General features: G+C 41.7%; 1 protein-coding gene across 3 annotated transcripts in view; it reads right to left on the reverse strand.

The window, feature by feature from the left end:
• Window positions 1–20,450, reverse strand: part of LOC126323281 (uncharacterized) — a 398,774-nt gene that overhangs the window by 285,471 nt on the left and 92,853 nt on the right. Inside the window, exon 1 of one of the 3 annotated variants that reach the window (XM_049994671.1) lies at window positions 12,077–12,100. The exons of the other annotated variants lie outside the window; for them this stretch is intronic. The gene's annotated coding sequence lies outside the window, so the exon portion shown is untranslated. Of the gene's footprint in view, window positions 1–12,076; window positions 12,101–20,450 lie in introns of those variants that run through there. 3 annotated transcript variants of the gene reach the window in all.

The raw sequence follows: 20,450 nt of genomic DNA on the forward strand, positions 1-20,450 counted from the left end.
GTTCAAATGGCTCTGAGCACTATGAGACTTAACATCTGTGGTCATCAGTCCCCTAGAACTTAGAACTACTTAAACATAACTAACCTCAGAACATCACATACATCCATGCCCGAGGCAGGATTCGAACCTGCGACCGTAGCAGTCGCGCGGTTCCGAACTGAGCGCCTGGAATCTCTAGACCACCGCGGCCGGCCTCTTACCTCAGCCAAGTTCCCCATTTGCAGCCCGTATCTTCGCTAAGGTGGTTCTTACATACTGCACTTTTGTTACCGCGTCACGTGCCCGCATCGCCACCAAGCGACACCCAATATCGCCGTCTACAGTGGTCATGGTTTGGCTTATCAGTGTATACACTACACATATTGAAAAATTTGTAGCCTATGTGCGCCCGAACCTTTATTAGGGTATCGTGTAAAAATCTAAAGTAAACCTCTATAGAACCTTTTTTCGATATTTTTGGTAACAAATTGCGGCTTGCCTTTATACAGAAGTACAGATGTATAAGACCCAAGCAAGAACAATAAGACTGAAAGAACAAGAATGAAGTGGTCGGATAAAAAGGGGTAAGATAGAGATAAAGTCTTTCGCCTCTGCTATCAAACTGTACATCGAATAAGCAATGACGAAAATAAAAGAGAGGTTCAACAACGAGATTAAAATTCAGGGTGGAAGGATATCAGTGATAAAATTCAATTTGAAGACATTGCTGTCCTCAGTGAAAGTGAAGAGGAATTAGACGATCTGTTGAATGGAATGTGCAGTCTAACGAGTAACGAAGCCAAAAATAAATCGAAGCAAGTCGAAGGCAGTAGGAAGTAGCGGTGATCACAAAGTAGCAGAAGTTAAGGAATTCTGCTACCTTGGAAGCAAAATAAGGTATGTCTGAAGAATCAAGGAGGACATAAAAAGCAGACTAGCACATGCAAAATGGGCATCCCTTGCCAAAAGAAGTCTACTAGTTTCAAACATAGACATTAATTTAAAGAAATGTCTGAGAATATTCATTTAGAGTGCAAAATTATATTGTAGTGGATCACGGTGTGTAGGAAAACTGGAACAGAAGAGGATCGAAGCGTTTGAGATGTGTTGTTACAAACGGATGTTGAAAATCAGGTGTACTGATAAGGTAGGGAATGAGGAGATTCTCTTCAGATTCGGCGAAGGACGGAACATACAGCAAACACTGACGAGGAGAGCGGACAGTACTATAGGACATGTATTAAGACAGCAGAGAATAAATTCTGTAATACTAGAGGGAAATAGAGAGTGTACAAACAATAGAGGAAGACAGCGATTGGAACAGATCAACCAAATAATTGAGGATGCAGGGTGCAAGTGCTACTCTGAGATGAGGAGTTTGGTACAGGAGCGGAATTCGGGACGGTCGGATGACTGATGACTCAAAACTTAAAAAAAATCCTTATCTGTGTGTTGTACAATGATGCAATTTTGAGAATACATTCAGCGGTATATGTGGATACTTTGTGCAAGGTGTGTAGCGAATAGAGTTAGTAATAAAAAAATAACTTAAAATACAATGTTTGATGTCGAAACTTCGCTGCACTAACAGCGAAAATGTAGCATGCGAGGAAGTTTTTCCTTCCATTGTATTGTGGGGGCTATCAGGGAGAAAATTTTTCGAAAAAGTTTGATATTACTTGTATAGTTAGTTGGAAGTTGTTAAGTGTCCCCATTCGGATGGATATATTCCAGGTAATTTGGCATGCTGTTAGTTAAACTACCTAAAGACAAATACCCTGTTCCTAACTTTATTACTTATTGTGTTAAGCCTTTAATGCAAGATTACAGCGCTTAATGAGTAGGTTATGACAGCATTTTAAATTTGGAAATTCTGTCAATTATACGAAATATTGGAAATAAAATTTTTGTTCCCGCTGGAAGTCGCTAGAAATGCACGTACAGCTATGACCGAATGCCCATGTGCCCGTTGTAGCCGTTTTGGTAATACAGATTTGTTTTGGACTGGCATTTAACAAAGGTGTCATACACTGAAGCGCTAAAAAAACTGGTACAGGCATGCGTACTCAAATACAGGCAGAATACGGCGATGCGGTCGGCAACGCCTACATAAAGAACAAGTGTGTGGCCCAGTTGTCAGATCGGTTACTGCTGCTACAGTGGCAGGTTATCAAGATGTGAGTGAGTTTGAACGCGATGCATATTCGAGGCACGAGCGATGGGACACAGCATGTCCGAGACAGCGATGAAATGACTATTTCACGAGTGTAAAATATTAAATCACCGATGTCGCTGGGGCCGGAAAAAGATCATGCAAGGACGGGATCAACATCGACTAAAGAGAACCGTTCAACCTGACAGAAGTGCAACCCTTCCCCAGATTGTTGCAGATTTCAATGCTGGGCCATCAGCAAGTGTCAGCGTGAGAAACCATTCAACGAAACATAATCGATATGGGCTTTCGGGGCCGAAGGCCTACTTCTGTACCCTTGATGACTGCATGACACAAAGCATTACCCCTCGCCTGGGCCCGTCAACACCGACATTGGACTATTAATGACTGGAAACATATTGTCTCGTCGGACGAGTCTCGTTTCAAATTGTATCGAGCGGTTGGACGTGTATGCCTATGAAGACAACCTTATGAATCCACGGACTCTGCTTTTCAGCAGGGGACTGTTCAAGCTGATGGAGGCTCTTTAATGGTGTGGAGTGTGTATATATGGGATCCCTGATACGTTTAGATACGACTCTGACAGGTGACACGTACGTAAGCATCCTGTCTGATCATCTGCGTCCATTCTGCATTCCGCCGGTCTTGGACAATTTCAGCAGGACAACGCGGCACCCCAAAAGTCCAGAATTTCTACAGAGTGGCTCCAGGAACATTCTTGTGTGTTTAAACACTTCCGCTGGCCACCAAACACCCCAGACATGATCATTATTGAACATATCTGTTCAGAAGAGATATCCATCCCCTCGTACTCTTGCGGATTTAGGGACAGCCCTGCGGGATTCATGGTGTCAGTTTCCTCCAGCACTACTTCAGACATTAGTCAAGTAAATGCCACGTAGTGTTGCGGCACTTCTGCGTGCTCGCGGGGTCCTTCACGATATTGGGCAGGTGTACCAGTTTCTTTGGCTCTTCAGTGTATTTAACTCTTAATGTAAGATATACTGTACTTTTGCTCCTGAAAAGCCTATGTCCCCAGCTATTTCACGCGCTGTTAACTGCAGATCGTCTAGTACCATATTTTATATCTCTAGCAATGCTTTTATCTGTCTGTATAGGTTTGGGTCGCACTTCAGGTGATTCATCCTCGAAGGACGTCTGGTAAATCATTCTCGAGGGAAATGCGGCACATTTAAATTCATTTACCCACGCCTTTAAGTGTTCAAGCAACAGACTACATATAGATCTGGACCAAAATAATCTTAGTCACCAGAGTGTTCCAGGTCATCAATTGGATCGACACGGATACAGGACATCTACCTGCATAAAAGGTACCAATCTGCAAAATTTACTTGACACTTCACTAGTGTCACTGCGGAACATAATGAAGACGAAATTGATATCCACACCGTCCCTGCGCCAAGACGCTTGACCTTGCCACCAAAAATGGTTCAAATGGCTCTGAGCACTATGGGACTCAACTGCTGTGGTCATTAGTCCCCTAGAACTTAGAACTACTTAAACCTAACTAACCTAAGGACATCACACACATCCATGCCCGAGGCAGGATTCGAACCTGCGACCGTAGCAGTCGCACGGTTCCGGACTGCGCGCCTAGAACCGCGAGACCACCGCGGCCGGCCCTTGCCACCAGACGAGACGAAATTTGATTTCACGATCCTGGCCATTTAGTGAGGCATGTGTGGGACCAAGTAATACGTTACTGACTCTTCTTAGAACATGTTCTTTCAAAATTTTAATGGATTTCCTCTTTGTGACTTACACTGTCTCTCTTGTGGCGTGTGCCACTGGCGCTGCATGAGCTGACTAAATGATCATATACCGAAAGCCTCTGTCCGCTATTTTAACACTTTTACAAATAATTTGTAGTTAATGTGCCATAATTATTGTTGACTTATTTTTAGAAACTAAATGTTAATAGTTTCCTAAGATATCTAGTTTCTTAAAAAAACTATTTTTTAAAGTTAATATTTTTATATTTACTTTTTTAGATACAAATATTAAGTTATTAATCTTTAAAGGATAGGCTTTAAATTTATTGATATATAATTTGTTCATTTTAAAATATAATAGTAAACTGTAAACCAGACCACTATTTATAATTTGATCTTACAATTATTTTAGCGGTTTTATTAAGATGAAATTGATTTACTAATCTCTGTAAAAATGGTAATAATTAATTGTTAATTTGTTATAAGGAACTAGGAAAAACTGATTTTCAACTGTTTATCAAAAACATATCCTCTTGATCCCCCCCATGAACCATGGACCTTGCCGTGGTGGGGAGGCTTGCGTGCCTCAGCGATACAGATAGACGTACCATAGGTACAACCTCAACGGAGGGGTATCTGTTGAGACGCCAGACAAACGTGTGGTTTCTGAAGAGGGGCAGCAGCCTTTTCAGTAGTTGCAGGGGCAACAGTCTGTATAATTGACTGATAGCCGGCCGCGGTAGTCTCGCGGTTCTAGGCGCGCAGTCCGGAACCGTGCGACTGCTACGGTCGCAGGTTCGAATCCTGCCTCGGGCATGGATGTGTGTGACGTCCTTAGGTTAGTTAGGTTTAAGTAGTTCTAAGTTCTAGGGGACTGATGACCACAGCAGTTGAGTCCCATAGTGCTCAGAGCCATTTGAACAATATTTTTTTGACTGATATGGCCTTGTAACAATAACCAAAACGGCCTTGCTGTGCTGGTACTGCGAACGGCTGAAAGCAAGGCGAAACTACGGCTGTAATCTTTCCCGAGGGCATGCAGCTTTACTCTATGATTAAATGATGATGGCGTCCTCTTGGGTAAAATATTACGGAGGTAAAATACTCCCCCATTCGCATCTCCGGGCGGGGACTACTCAGGAGGATGTCGTTATCAGGAGAAAGAAAACTGGCGTTCTACGGATCGGAGCGTGGAATGTCAAATCCCTTAATCGGGCAGGTAGGTTAGAAAATTTAAAAAGGGAAACGGACAGGTTAAAGATAGATATAGTGGGAGTTGTGAAGTTCGGTGGCAGGAGGAACAAGACTTCTGGTCAGGTGACTACAGGGTTATAAACACAAAATCAAATCGGGGTAATGCAGGAGTAAGTTTAATAATGAATAGGAAAATAGGAATGCGGGTAAGCTACTACAAACAGCATAGTGAACGCAATATTGTGGCCAAGATAGATACGAAACCCACACCTACTACAGTAGTACAAGTTTATATGCCAACTAGCTCTGCAGATGAAGAAGAAATTGAAGAAATGTATGATGAAATAAAAGAAATTATTCAGATAGTGAAGGGAGATGAAAATTTAATAGTCATGGGTGACTGGAATTCGAGTGTAGGAAAAGGGAGAGAAGGAAACGTAGTAGGTGGATATGGATTGGGGCTAAGAAATGAAAGAGGAAGCCGCCTGGTAGAATTTTGCACATAGCATAACTTAGTCATAGCTAACACTTGGTTTAAGAATCATGAAAGAAGGTTGTATACATGTAAGAACCCTGGAGATACTAAAAGGTATCAGATAGATTATATAATGGTAAAACAGATATTTAGGAACCAGGTTTTAAATTGTAAGACATTTCCAGGGGCAGATGTGGGCTCTGACCACAATCTATTGGTTATGACCTGTAGATTAAAACTGAAGAAACTGCAAAAAGGTGGGAATTTAAGGAGATGGGACCTGGATAAACTGAAAGAACAAGAGGTTGTACAGAGTTTCAGTGAGAGCATATAGAAACAATAGACAGTAATGGGGGAAAGAAATACAGTAGAAGAAGAATGGATAGCTCTGAGGGATGAAGTAGTGAAGCAGAGGATCAAGTAGGTAAAAAGACGAGGACTAGTAGAAATCCTTGGGTAACAGAAGAAATATTAAATTTAATTGATGAAAGGAGAAAATATAAAAATGCAATAAATGAAGCAGGCAAAAAGGAATACAAGCGTCTCAAAAATGAGATCGACAGGAAGTGCAAAATGGCTAAGCAGGCATGGCTAGAGGACAAATGTAAGGATGTAGAGGCTTATCTCACTAGTGGTAAGATAGATACTGGCTACAGGAAAATTAAAGAGACCTTTGGAGAAAAGAGAGCCACTTGTATGAACATCAAGAGCTCAGATGGAAACCCAGTTCTAAGCAAAGAAGGAAAAGCAGAAAGGTGGAAGGAGTATATAGAGGGTCTATACAAGGGCGATGTACTTAAGGACAATATTATGGAAATGGAAGAGGATGTAGATGAAGATGACGTGGGAGATACGATACTGCGTGAAGAGTTTGACAGAGCACTGAAAGACCTGAGTCGAAACAAGGCCCCCGGAGTAGACAACATTCCATTGGAACTACTAACAGCCTCGGGAGAGCCAGTCCTGACAAAACTCTACCATCTGGTGAGCAAGATGTGTGAGACAGGCAAAATACCCTCAGACTTCAAGAAGAATACAATAATTCCAATCCCAAAGAAAGCAGGTGTTGACAGATGTTAAAATTACAGAACAATCAGTTTAATAAGTCACTGCTGCAAAATACTAACACAAATTCTTTACAGACGAATGGAAAAACTAGTAGAACCGACCTCGGGGAAGATCAGTTTGGATTCCGTAGAAATACTGGAACACGTGAGGCAATACTGACCTTACGACTTATCTTAGAAGAAAGATTAAGAAAAGGCAAACCTACGTTTCTAGTATTTGTAGGCTTAGAGAAAGCTTTTGACAATGTTGACTGGAATACTCTCTTTCAAATTCTAAAGGTGGCGGGGGTAAAATACAGGGGGCGAAAGGCTATTTACAATTTGTACAGAAACCAGTTGGCAGTTATAAGAGTCGAGGGACATGAAAGGGAAGCAGTGGTTGGAAAGAGAGTAAGACAGGGTTGTAGCCTCTCCCCGATGTTATTCAATCTGTATATTGAGCAAGCACTAAAGGAAACAAAAGAAAAATTCGGAGTAGGTATTAAAATCCATGGAGAAGAAATAAAAACTTTGAGGTTTGCCAATGACATCGTAATTCTGTCAGAGACAGCTAAGGACTTGGAAGAGCAGTTGAACGGAATGGACAGTGTCTTGAAAGGAGGGTATAAGATGAACATCAACAAAAGCAAAACGAGGATAATGGAATGTAGTCGAATTAAGTCGGGTGATGCTGAAGGAATTAGATTAGGAAATGAGACACTTAAACATAGCCAAAGCCTTGCAGACAAACAAAAATTACGCGAAGCGAAATGTAGTGTGAGGAGGGCTATGCGAGAGGCTTTCAATGAATTCGAAAGTAACGTTCTATGTACTGACTTGGCAGAAAATCCTAAGAAATTTTGGTCCTATGTCAAAGCGGTAGGTGGATCAAAACAAAATGTCCAGACACTCTGTGACCAAAATGGTACTGAAACAGAGGATGACAGACTAAAGGCCGAATTACTAAATGTCTTCTTCCAAAGCTGTTTCACAGAGGAAGACTGCACTGTGCTTCCTTCTCTAGATTGTCGCACAGTTGACAAAATGGTAGATATCGAAGTAGACGACAGAGGGATAGAGAAACAATTAAAATCGCTCAAAAGAGGAAAGGCCGCTGGTCCTGATGGGATACCAGTTCGATTTTACACAGAGTACGCGAAGGAACTTGCCCCCCTTCTTGCAGCGGTGTACCGTAGGTCTCTAGAAGAGCGAAGCGTTCCAAAGGATTGGAAAAGGGCACAGGTCATCCCCGTTCTCAAGAAGGGACGTCGAACAGATGTGCAGAACTATAGACCTATATCTCTAACGTCGATCAGTTGTAGAATTTTGGAACACGTATTATGTTCGAGTATAATGTCTTTTCTGGAGACTAGAAATCTACTCTGTAGGAATCAGCATGGGTTTCGAAAAAGACGATCGTGTGAAACCCAGCTCGCGCTATTCGTCCACGAGACTCAGAGGGCCTTAGACACGGGTTCACAGGTAGATGCCGTGTTTCTTGACTTCCGCAAGGCGTTTGACACAGTTCCCCATAGTCGTTTAATGAACAAAGTAAGAGCATACGGACTATCAGATCAATTGTGTGATTGGATTGAGGAGTTCCTAGATAACAGAACGCAGCACGTCATTCTCAATGGAGAGAAGTCTTCCGAAGTAAGAGTGATTTCAGGTGTGCCGCAGGGGAGTGTCATAGGACCGTTGCTATTCACAATATACATAAATGACCTGGTGGATGACATCCGAAGTTCACTGAGGCTTTTTGCAGATGATGCTGTGGTGTATCGAGAGGTTGCAACAATGGAAAATTGTACTGAAATGCAGGAGGATCTGCAGCGAATTGACGCATGGTGCACGGAATGGCAATTGAATCTCAATGTAGCGAAGTGTAATGTGATGCGAATACATAGAAAGATAGGTCCCTTATCATTTAGCTACAAAATAGCAGGTCAGCAACTGGAAGCAGTTAATTCCATAAATTATCTGGGAGTACGCATTAGGAGTGATTTAAAATGGAATGATCATATAAAGTTGATCGTCGGTAAAGCAGATGCCAGACTGAGATTCATTGGAAGAATCCTAAGGAAATGCAATCCGACAACAAAGGAAGTAGGTTACAGTACGCTTGTTCGCCCAATGCTTGAATACTGCTCAGCAGTGTGGTATCCGCACCAGGTAGGGTTGATAGAAGAGATAGAGAAGATCCAACGGAGAGCAGCGCGCTTCGTTACAGGATCATTTAGTAATTGCGAAAGCGTTACGGAGATGATAGATAAACTCCAATGGAAGACTCTGCAGGAGAGACGCTCAGTAGCTCGGTACGGGCTTTTGTTGAAGTTTCGAGAACATACCTTCACCGAAGAGTCAAGCAGTATATTGCTCCCTCCTACGTATATCTCGCGAAGAGACCATGAGGATAAAATCAGAGAGATTAGAGCCCACACAGAAGCATACCGACAGTCCTTCTTTCCACGTACAATACGAGACTGGAATAGAAGGGAGAACCGATAGAGGTACTCAGGGTACCCTCCGCCACACACCGTCAGGTGGCTTGCGGAGTACGGATGTAGATGTAGATGTAGAAAGTAGTAAAGGAGTTTTGCTATTTGGGGAGCAAAATAACTGATGACGGTCGAAGTAGAGAGGATATAAAATGTAGACTGGCAATGGCAAGGAAAGCGTTTCTGAAGAAGAGAAATCTGTTAACATCGAGTATAGATTTAAGTGTCAGGAAGTCTTTTCTAAAAGTATTTGTATGGAGTGTAGCCATGTATGGAAGTGAAACATGGACGATAAATAGTTTGGACAAGAAGAGAATAGAAGCTTTCAAAATGTGGTGCTACAGAAGAATGCTGAAGATTAGATGGGTAGATCACATAACTAATGAGGAAGTATTGAATAGGATTGGGGAGAAGAGAAGTTTGTGGCACAACTTGACAAGAAGAAGGGATCGGTTGGTAGGACATGTTCTGAGGCATCAAGGGATCACCAGTTTAGTATTGGAGGGCAGCTGGAGGGTAAAAATCGTAGAGGGAGACCAAGAGATGACTACACTAAGCTGATTCAGAAGGATGTAGGTTGAAGTAGGTACTGGGAGATGAAGAAGCTTGCACAGGATAGAGTAGCATGGAGAGCTGCATCAAACCAGTTTCAGGACTGAAGACCACAACAACAACAACATCCTCTTGTTATTTTAACGTTTGGCCTACTGGCTCAGGAAAAATTTTGAAGAGCCACGGCATTTTGACCATACAAAGGACCATAATCATTGGTCTCTTAAATAGTGGCTGGGATGAATGGCTTGATGAGAAATCAACTCTCTTAATAAATTTCTGAATTTAACTTTTAAGTTATAAGGCTTAAATTTATCTTTAGGACGAGAAGACCCTACAGAGCTTAACATCCTACTTTTATATACTTTTTAGTTAGTCTTTCTATACTTAATGACGATGTTTTGTTTGGGTGATATGAAGAATAAAGGAGTTATTCATTATTAAATCATTAATTTATGTTTATCATGATCCATATTTTATGATCATAAGAGTAAATTACCACAGGAATAACAGCATAGTTGTTTTTGAGAGCTCATTATCGACAAAGCAGACTGCGACCTCGATGCCGGATTAAGAAAAATGTTGGGTGTAGGGGCCCAGTGATTAAGCCTGTTCGACCTTTAAATTCTTACACAATTTTTTAGACAGGCGTGAGCGAGGTCAGATTCTATCCTAAGTTTATTTATCCACATTAATATGAAAGGACCACATGGATCAGATATTTTTTATGTTACTGATTAATATTAATTGATTAGTATTTGACAGATTAATGCATTGAATTTATAATATATTTATGTAGATTTTTTTCTACAAATAGTATTGATACTTTGTGATTTATTTGAATTTTTTAAATGTTTTTTTAGTTGTTTGTGTTTTAGTTACTGTGGCGTTTTCAACTGTATCAAAATGTGAGGCTTTAGGTCATATCCAAATTCGAAAGGGTCTAAAGATGGTAGGTTTTGTTGGTATTTCCCCGGCTTTTAGTGATGCAATTAAATTAAACTGTAAGGAACAACCCATTCCTGTTACATCAAATTATTTACTTTGCTATTATTCTCCTGTTTTCAGTTTAATAATTTGATTGGTCGTTTGATTTTTTATTTAAGCTATATGTGTTCTTTTTCTTATGGTTTTTTATTTTTTACGTTGTAGTAGATTAGGTGTACGTAGTATAATAATTGCTGTTGGTCAGTAGTATACAAGAAACAGAAAAACGATTTTTTTAAGTAACTTCCTGATTGCAAGAATTACATACAAGATAATTCCTATAATCTGCCCAGTACCTGTCTTTCCTACAAATAGTTTTGCTTGATGCTGACATCACTTCAGAAGTATTGCTCTAAATATTTCATGGTACAGTAAAGTGCTAAATTTCGTAGTCAGTGTATAAATCTGTCACTGCAACTTTCATCCAAAATCCTCTAAAGTCCATACTGATTCTTTTTTTTTCTATTTTTCATTCCATCACATTACATACATCGGTATTTCTAGGTGCATGTCACGTGATTTCGTTTCTTATCTGCTAGGATGTTATGATTTTTTTTTCTTTTCTAATGCAGTATCGCGTTGTAGTTCATGTTTGAATTTTATTTTGTGATTCTACTCATCAAACTATTGCAGTTTCCTTAGATGCAGAATTTCGGAAAATTCCTCAGTTGTAAGCCACATAACACACTTTGTTTCATTTCAGAAAAATGAAACCATCTGCGAGCTTCATCATTCGGAAATGCTGATAAAGAATAAAGTGAAGTTGAAAGGCACTAGATCTTTCACTGCTGTGGATAGTCTTTGTATTTCCGTAGGTGCTCGACTGAATTTCAGTATTAATAAAGCTGAAACTTATTCACTACATACATATATACTCTGATCAGCCAGAACATTATGACCACCTACCTAATAGCCGCTATGTCCACCTTTGACATAGATAAGGGACGCGTCGTGGCGTGGCAGCCATGAGGCTTGGTGGGTCGCTGGAGGGCGTTATAATTACAGCTCCTAATGAGTAGATTATAACAGCATTTTAAATTTCGAAATGGTGGCCGTCATGGTGCCTTGCACGAGTTCCACTGGAACCATGGATGCCCACGTGAACGTTCCCATAGCGTAATGGAGCCGCCGCCACCTTGTCTCCGTCCTGCAGTGCAGGTGTCAAGGAGGCGTTCCCCTTGAAGATGATAGATTCGCAGCCTCCCATCGGCATGGTGAAGAAGGTATCGTGATTCATCAGACCACGTGATTCATCAGACACACTTGTACTCTGCCCAGACAAAGTCTGATGTTAATTTCGCCACAGTTCGCCGCCTGTCCTGTTTTACCAGTCTGCCCAGCTAACGATGTCCGACATCTGCAATGAGGGGCGATCGCCCAACCCCACGATGTTTGGACACGGTTTCTCCTTGGTTTCGTCACTTGTTGAAGACACTCACCCCAGCACTTTTCGAATATTCGACGAGTCGTGCAGTTTCCGAAATGCTCTTGCGCAGCCTCCGATCACAGTCTGTTTTCGATCAAACTCAGATAGGACGCGAGTCTTCCCCCTTCTACACACGAGCAGCACACTCACTGGTGCTGTAAGTTCCGTGCGTGTGTTTGACTAACAGTTATTTCTCGCCAGGTGACGCTGCTATCGCCTGAAATGGTTTATATCGATAGTAGGTCGGGTGATCATAATGTTCTGGTTGATCATTGTATATGAGACCATGGTCTTACGCGTTTAGTACTTTTACGCCTTAGTTAGGCCTACATAAGAAATGAAAATGATTTTAATGTGGTAAGTAGTAATGAAACACTCTTAATAGATTTAAACATAATTTTAATGTGTCTAGAGCCACTATGAATAAGAACTAAACACGTTAATACTAGCGGTACTAATATTACTGGTACTAAGCCTACCACAGGTATTAGTAATAATAATATAAATAATAGCAGAAGATACTAAATGTATTTATAGGGGTATAAAAGTTATTTTTTCTGGTATAGCGAGTTGTGGAGGACAGAAATTTAGGGAAGCTGCACGAACGGAGGGCTTTGGAAAATGGGGAACGTCATCACGATCACAGGGACATCACTGGAATAAACGAATGATGCTGGGATCAATACAGCGCAGTCATGTCCTCCGTGTCAAAAAGAGCGAAAAGTGGCGCCACAGAAGACATGCATCGCATGCGTGGACGATGTCCTTGAATGTGGTTCAGTCTCAATATCATACTAAGCGCAATCATGAGTTGGTTACAAGGAATAGAAAATTAGGTGTATTTTCGTTATCAGTTGCTTCTGGTGTAGAAGGATATCGGGGAGATCTTTCAGTTTTCTTATTCTTTTTTACAGTACTCGGAATTCGACGCGATTTGAGATTCCAGTACATAATCTCCATTTGTAGAAGTTTCGGCGCGGTTTTCGTGTCTGTGACGAATGAGGCAACGACAGTTTGCAGACGGCGTACAGTTTTACAATCGTGAGCATGCATCGACATGTGGTGGAAACGAGTTCAAAAGTCTAAAGAGCTATTGCATTGACATAACACAAAACGTATCACAAAAAATTAGGTTTTTTTTCTTTTTTTTCCCCTGAGTAACACTCGTACCATGTGTCTACAATTTTATGTTCTCCTCGAAACCTACGGTGCAGAGGTATTGTTCAGTTAGAACCTATCCAACGTTTTTTGTATTGTCAATGGAAACATTTCTTGTAAAAGTTTCTTTACTCCTCAGAGACCTAGTGATTTTCTGTGAATTCGTCAACGAAGGCGAGGAATGGTTACGTGCGGAAAGTGATAACCCTTCGACATAGAGCGTAGCGGCTACTTCTGAGCCAAGGAGAACTAAATGTGTCGTCTTTGATATATCGTTTTGAAGTCGACCGCCATCATTCGTTGTGTACAGCGAACGAGAGACCGCAGTTGCGCTGACAGCGGGCAAATCGACAATCGAGCGGTAGAATCGATAGCTTGCGACCCAGCCGCTTCGCACTGTTTTCTGTCTCAAAGGAGATGGGTGATTGCAGAAAGCAGGCGGAAGTTCTTGCGGCAGTAGCAAATGAGACGCAATGATTGGGATATATACGTATAACAAGACCAAAAATAAACGTCGAACCCAGGAAACACCTTAGTGGGTGTGTTTGCTTCAGTGAATGTATAATAAAGAGTGGCAGAAAGAAAGAAATCTGAGCTGGACTTCACAACACTCAATAACAACACAGCAAGGAAACAGATTTTTTCCCACAAGTGCATCAGTGTTTCGGCTGGTCTGATGCTGCCTCGCATCTTCTTTTACCTTGTGGGCAATCATTTGATCTCTGCGTAACTACTACACTCAAGATCATCCGTAATCTGTTTAGCATATTCTAGTCTTGTCTCCCCTATTACTTTTCTCTCTTCTTGCTACTTAGAGCGGCAAAATAAATACAATCAATCTGTAGCAGTTGCCTCACTTCTTTCTACAGACTACTTCCCTCATCTTTTTGTACGCCCTTATTTCACACTTTATCTACTCATTTAATATTTGAAATTTGATAAAGTAATTGCTTAACCGCAGTAGTGATCACACACACACAGTCAAATTGCCATTCAGCGAAACTTTTTTATAGATAGGTTAGGGGTTTGGACAGTGTATTCTTCCGGAAAGTTCGGTAAACAGACGGATGTATAGGTAATATAATTTTAAGCGTACACTGAGGGAAAATCATTGCAGTTCCAAGAAGGAGTTGTGCGATGTAAACGAAAATTTGCAGTCGTGTTTCTACATCTGAAACCTGTCGCTTAAGAGTGGCGCTACTAACAGCACTGCGAGGATGTAAATCAGGTTTGCTTTAGATACACGGTGTAACGGTCGTGAGCGTTAGTTACCTTCCAGATTGGACGTGGTGAGTTGATGTTAGTCAAGAACGCCTTTAAGGCGACAAATATGACATTATCAACACCTCACAGAGTTTGAACGAGTTCGTGCAATAGGACTACGAGAAGCTGGACGTTCCTTCTGCGATACTGCACATATACTTGGCAGGAATGTAGCCACTATACATGACTGTTGGCAGCGGTGGTCAAGCGCGAGACATTTTTCTCAATTCGTCGTCCAGAATGTCATTCAATAGTATATATCATGAAAAAGAATTGAAAAATAGTCGTTTTCGACGAAGTAAATCAATGGTAATCATGGCCACGTAACACTAACGAGAGAGAAGCCCACTGTGTTCGTATATTCACAGCATCGCACTGCATCTGCTGCAGCAATTTGAGTAGCAGTTGGCACCACAGCGACTCAAAAAACTGTTACAAATCGGTTACTTCAGAGACAGCTGAAGCGTGCGTTCCGCTGACCCCAAACCACCGCCATTTGCGACTTAAGGGGTGTCAAGTGAGAGCTCACTGGCAGGCAGGGTAGAGGTCTGTTGTGTTTTCTGATGATACCTGGTTCAGCCCCGGTGCCAGTGATGGCCGTGTATTCGTTAGGAGGAGGCCGGTGCAGGGTCTGCAACGAACCCTGTCCACGCGCTAGACTTACTGGATCTGCGCATGGGGTGCTGTCTGGGGTGCGATTTCGTATGACAGCAGAAGCACTCTCGCGATTATCCAACGCACTCCGAGTGCAAAATTGTGCAGCAGTCTGGTGATTCGACAGGTTGTGCTACCGTTCACGAACAGCACTCCTTGGAATGTTTTCAAACAACATACCGCTGCTGTTGTAACGGAACATGGACTACAGCGTGTCGACACGATGCCTTGGCGTGCTCGATCACCAGATCTCTCTCCAGCCGAGCATATAACGGAAATCATCGGACGGCAACTCCAGTGTCATCCACAAACAGTATTAACCGTCGGTGTATTGACCGACCAAGTGGAACAGCCGTGATTTTCCATCCCAGAAACTGACATCTGGGACCTGTACAACACAATATATGCACGTTTGCATGCTTGCATTCAATATTTTAGCGGTTACACCTGTTATTAATGTACCAGAATTTCACATTTGTGGTGGCTTACCTCACGCTTACAGTAACCTGTGATCTTGCAATGATAATCGCGTAAATATGTCAACCAGACTATGTCCCAAAATTTCCTTACTCTACATTAATAATTTTTTGGTGCTGCGATTTTTTCCCGTGAGTGATATGGAATTACATCGACTGCTATGTCTTTACTACAAAAATCGATCCTTATCGAATTTATTTAATGTTAATGTTGTACAGTCCCCGTCACGTACGTTGAGTTAGAAAACGGCCTTGTTTGCAGCAGCAGTATTACAAGGTCCGGAGCACCACGAAATGTGTTCACGGTGACCAATGTGGCGGCTTCCCTTGACAGAGAGTGGTGCATCAGCATCGGTGCGCCCTAGGACGACACCGGACACAAGAGTAGCAGCCACGTCTTTTCAAACGATTTCTGAGTCTGCGTACAGCACCACGATGGACATATCCGTGAGTGGAAGCTCTGAGGAGAATGAATACCGCCACACTGTGTTCGTCATCGTCATACGGTTGCAGCACGTGCCCTGGTGGTAGGAGGCGACACTGGTTCCACAACACGATGATAATCGGTAAATTGGACAGCAGCCTTTACATTTATGACAAATTTTGACACAGCTATCGGCCTTCTCTTCGAGGTCTCCGTGACGTCTTTCAAGACGATAATGTAAGATCTCACGCTCAGAGTTCTGTTCTAACGCGCCTTGACACACAGGGTGTTTGTTTGTTGCCCTAGCCAGCACGTTCTCCAGATCTCTGACCCACTGAAAGCATCCGGGCATGACGTGCCGAGAGAGTGGCACCCAAGCACTCGCCAGCCACCACGTTTAATGAACTCTGGCACACAGTTGAAGCAGCATAGAATGACGCTTCTCTGTCATTCAAGCTCGGAAGGTGACCGTCAGACTCCTTAATCACTGATTTTGTTGAGTCTTAAGCATTTTGTAGAGGGACCTGTCTGAGTACCATGGTAGCGGCTTTTCATGCGACGGCCCTTAGTTTCCAAGTTTCATACGTACCTCCTAGACCTGTAACGTTCATCATGCCACAGAACGAACATCTCTTTTGAGCGTAGCTTCAGGGACTAAGATCCACGGTACCATCTGGTGGTTCTACTTCCAAGGGCGCGGGTACAAGCTAATGTCTGATCGAACTCAGGAGTAATGGTCAAACAAAGAGTGTGAACCATTGTCTTACAGGCACACATATTTTTCAGCAAAACATAGTTCGTTTGAATTCCAACAAATTGTTCTTACATCGATCAACTCCGATGCGAACCACGCGCATTTGATCTATCTTGTGAAAACAGCTGCACTAAATTAATGCAGAATTAAATAATGAATTTTTATGGTATCTTCTTGCAAAGCGATTTCTCTATTAGTCTTTGGAAAGTCGGGAACATTTTGCCGTTTTTAGTGAAATTTAACTTGCCTGTAAAAATGCACACCACATATTTGGTGAAGTGGAATACATTTTGGTGGGATAATTTTTACGGTACAAACGCATGCTTGTCTTTCGTCTACTGACATTTGATCATAAAGTGTCTGACCAGTCTGCCTTCCCTACGAATGAATACGGTAAAGAAGTTTCTCTAGTCCCACGTACGGAATAACGATAGATTTTAAAAGCTCTTCTTCACAATTACATTTCTTAATTTAGGAGTCAGCTCGTCAACTCTTTGTCGAACATTCCAACCACATTTCCCGGATGCTTCTCGCATACATAAGAAAATGTAATAGGATATCTTTCCTGATGCAGTTATATTGTACTGCACTGTGACCAAATGAGTATTGCTGTTCAAATCAGTTTTTGCTCCTTGTTCCGCAAGGGCCCTATTTTACCTCGTTTGGTACTGGCAGCTGGTTCGATCCGTATTAATTACATAATCTGGGTCAAAATTAGGGATGAGTACTTTCGTCTGTATCTGGAATACTTCCGAAGCTGTTACTACTTCACCCACCTTTAGGGTTCTCGAAATACATAAGTGAAGAGAGTTTGTTGTAATGATTACTTTATTGATGAAATTATTACGGCTAAATGACTGAATTTGAATAATTATACTTTTTAATGATATTCTGTAAAATGAAGCTGAAAAATAAAAGGTACAAGGCGAGGATTTGAAACAGACCGTCGTGAAGATTAGCTCCTGCGCTATGCTCTTTCTGTGGAAACAGAATGAACGTTGTAGGTGTAGGAGGTACGCGTAAAAATTCAACTACGATTTTATCGGATACTAGTGCCCGTCGAATTAAAATTCGTTAGCCAAGTGTTCAGGACAAATCCCTCTAAAACATACCTATGATGCATTAAAATCCGTGATTAACAGGTCTGACTATTCCCTTGTCGCATCGAAGCCAAGCGCAGCCAGGTTACAGCCACTGGTGTTGTCATAGGAGACGGCTCTGTGTACGAGATTTCGCAGCCGTTATACCCCCAAAGAACCTGCAAATTTAATTATGCATTGTTCCTACTATGCTGTATGTACACCATATGTAAAATTTCGTTATTCGCTATCCTCCGTGGTGCTACAGTTTTAATGACCAGTAGTATGTAACCTCTGATTTATACCGTACAGGTTACCTTTTATTTATTTTTAATACCTGTGTTGTTTTTTGTGCGCAGTATGTGGACAACTACTTGCTTGATTAATGGGAATTTTTTGTGTACGTTTGTGTCATAACGGACTCATTTCCAAGATAAAAGAGAGAGTAGGTGGACATGAGGCTAGCTAGTTCTTTGAAAAAACAAAATAGCTTGAGTGTAGTGGTTCTCGCTGAATTTGCAGCTAATAGAACATATTTATTTTAAATATGACGCTGGGCAACAGAATGTGATACTTGGCTACATAAACAACCACTATATCGACATAATTTTATCCAAAATCGCTTGAAGCTTGTGCTGAAAATTCGTGATACATAAAAATGTAATTGTAATTGACACAGTAAAAGAAATAGTTTGTCCAAATATAGAGTCACGGGTTTCATATTCACAAAATAGGGTGGAAGAGATAGCATCAATTTATAAATCACTAAATAGCTTGGCAGTAGCTATGTCATAGTCGACCTGTTTCTACACTGAACGCGGGAAAATACATACTCTACTGCGGTGAATGAAACATTCTAAACGAAAGTACAAATGTATAATGGCTGTCGACCGGAACTGCGTTGTCTGGTACGCATATTATACGTAGATTGCTGCAAAAGACCCGGTAGCAGTCTGGAACTGATACTGGAAAACAGTGAACGGAGAGAACTATTGCACCACACTAGCGTAATAGGGTACAGGCTATAAAACGGGCTACAATGATCTACAGGAACAAAGTCTTATATTTTTATGGCTGCAGGAAACTTAATGCATAAATAAAACTACTTCAAGGGCAAAATTCACTCCCGTCGTTTACTGTCATTTTTTCAAGCGTTTGAAACATTTCTTTCTTCAAGGAAAGTTTTACCAATAATCCAGGGCCGAAAAAAGTTTCCAGGAGAATAATGCCACACTTTCATAATATCGGGACTACTAAATAAGCAAGAGTAACAATACCGATGTATCAGTTTGCTATGGAAGTGCTGCTAAAAGTTTTAGTTTCAGGTTTTTTTTTAACGATTTTTATAGGACGTTCTGTGGCTTCTGAAAGACTGACACTGTCTTTGAATGATACTGTTTCTGATTATAAGAGTCAACTTACAGATCAATGCATTATAGAATGAGTATTAATGAACAGACTGGACAATAAATATCCACCATTGAACTAATTCATTACTGGAATTTTAACTACTGCCAAATAATTGTTCCTGCTTAAATGCCATATTTTGCGCACTATCTACATTGTTCGTTTCAATTTTTTAAAAGACCATTTTTTGTTTTGTTAGCAATATATCAATTGTATTCAAAGCAAAATATACACTGAAGCTACAGAGGAACTGGTATATACATGCGTATTGATATACAGATATGTGTAAACAGACAGAATACGGCGCTCCTGTCGGCAACGCGTGTGTAAGAGAACAACTGTCTGGCGCAGTTGTTAGATCGATTACTGCTGCTAAAATGGTAGGTTATCAATATTTAAGTGAGTTTGAATGTGGTGTTATAGTCGGCGCACGACCGATGGGACACAGCATCTCCGAGGTAGCGATGGAGTGGGAATTTTCCCGTACGACCATTTCACGTGTGTACCGTGAATATCAGGAATCCGGTAGAGCATCAAATTTCTGACATCGCTGCGGCAGGAAAAATATCCTGCAAGAATGAGTCAGACGACGACAGAAGAGAATCGTTCAACTTGACAGAAGTGCAACCTTACAGCAAATTGCTGCAGATTTCGGTGTGGGCCATCAACAAGCGTTAGCGGGCGAACCATTCAAGGAAACATCATCGATAAGGGCTTTTGGAGCCGAACGGCCATTGGTGTACAACACTTGGTGACTGCACGACACGAAGATTTATGCCTCGCCGGGCCACTCAACACCGACGTTGGACTGTTGATGACTGGAAACACGTAGCCTGGTCGGACGAGTCTCGTTTCAAATTGTATAGAGCGGATGGACGTGTATGAGTATGGAACAACCTTATGAATCCATGGACTCTGCCGGCCGAAGTGGCCATGCGGTTCTAGGCGCTGCAGTCTGGAACCGCGAGACCACTACGGTCGCAGTTTCGAATCCTGCCTCGGGCATGGATGTGTGTGATGTCCTTAGGTTAGTTAGGTTTAACTAGTTCTAAGCTCTAGGGGACTAATGACCTCAGAAGTTGAGTCCCATAGTGCTCAGAGCCATTTGAACCATGGACTCTGCATGTCAGCAGGGGCTGTTCAAGCTAGTGAAGGCTCTTTAATGGTGTGGG

This window comes from Schistocerca gregaria, chromosome 2 (assembly GCF_023897955.1).
Source record: "Schistocerca gregaria isolate iqSchGreg1 chromosome 2, iqSchGreg1.2, whole genome shotgun sequence".
In the NCBI taxonomy this organism is placed as follows: Eukaryota; Metazoa; Arthropoda; class Insecta; order Orthoptera; family Acrididae; genus Schistocerca; species Schistocerca gregaria.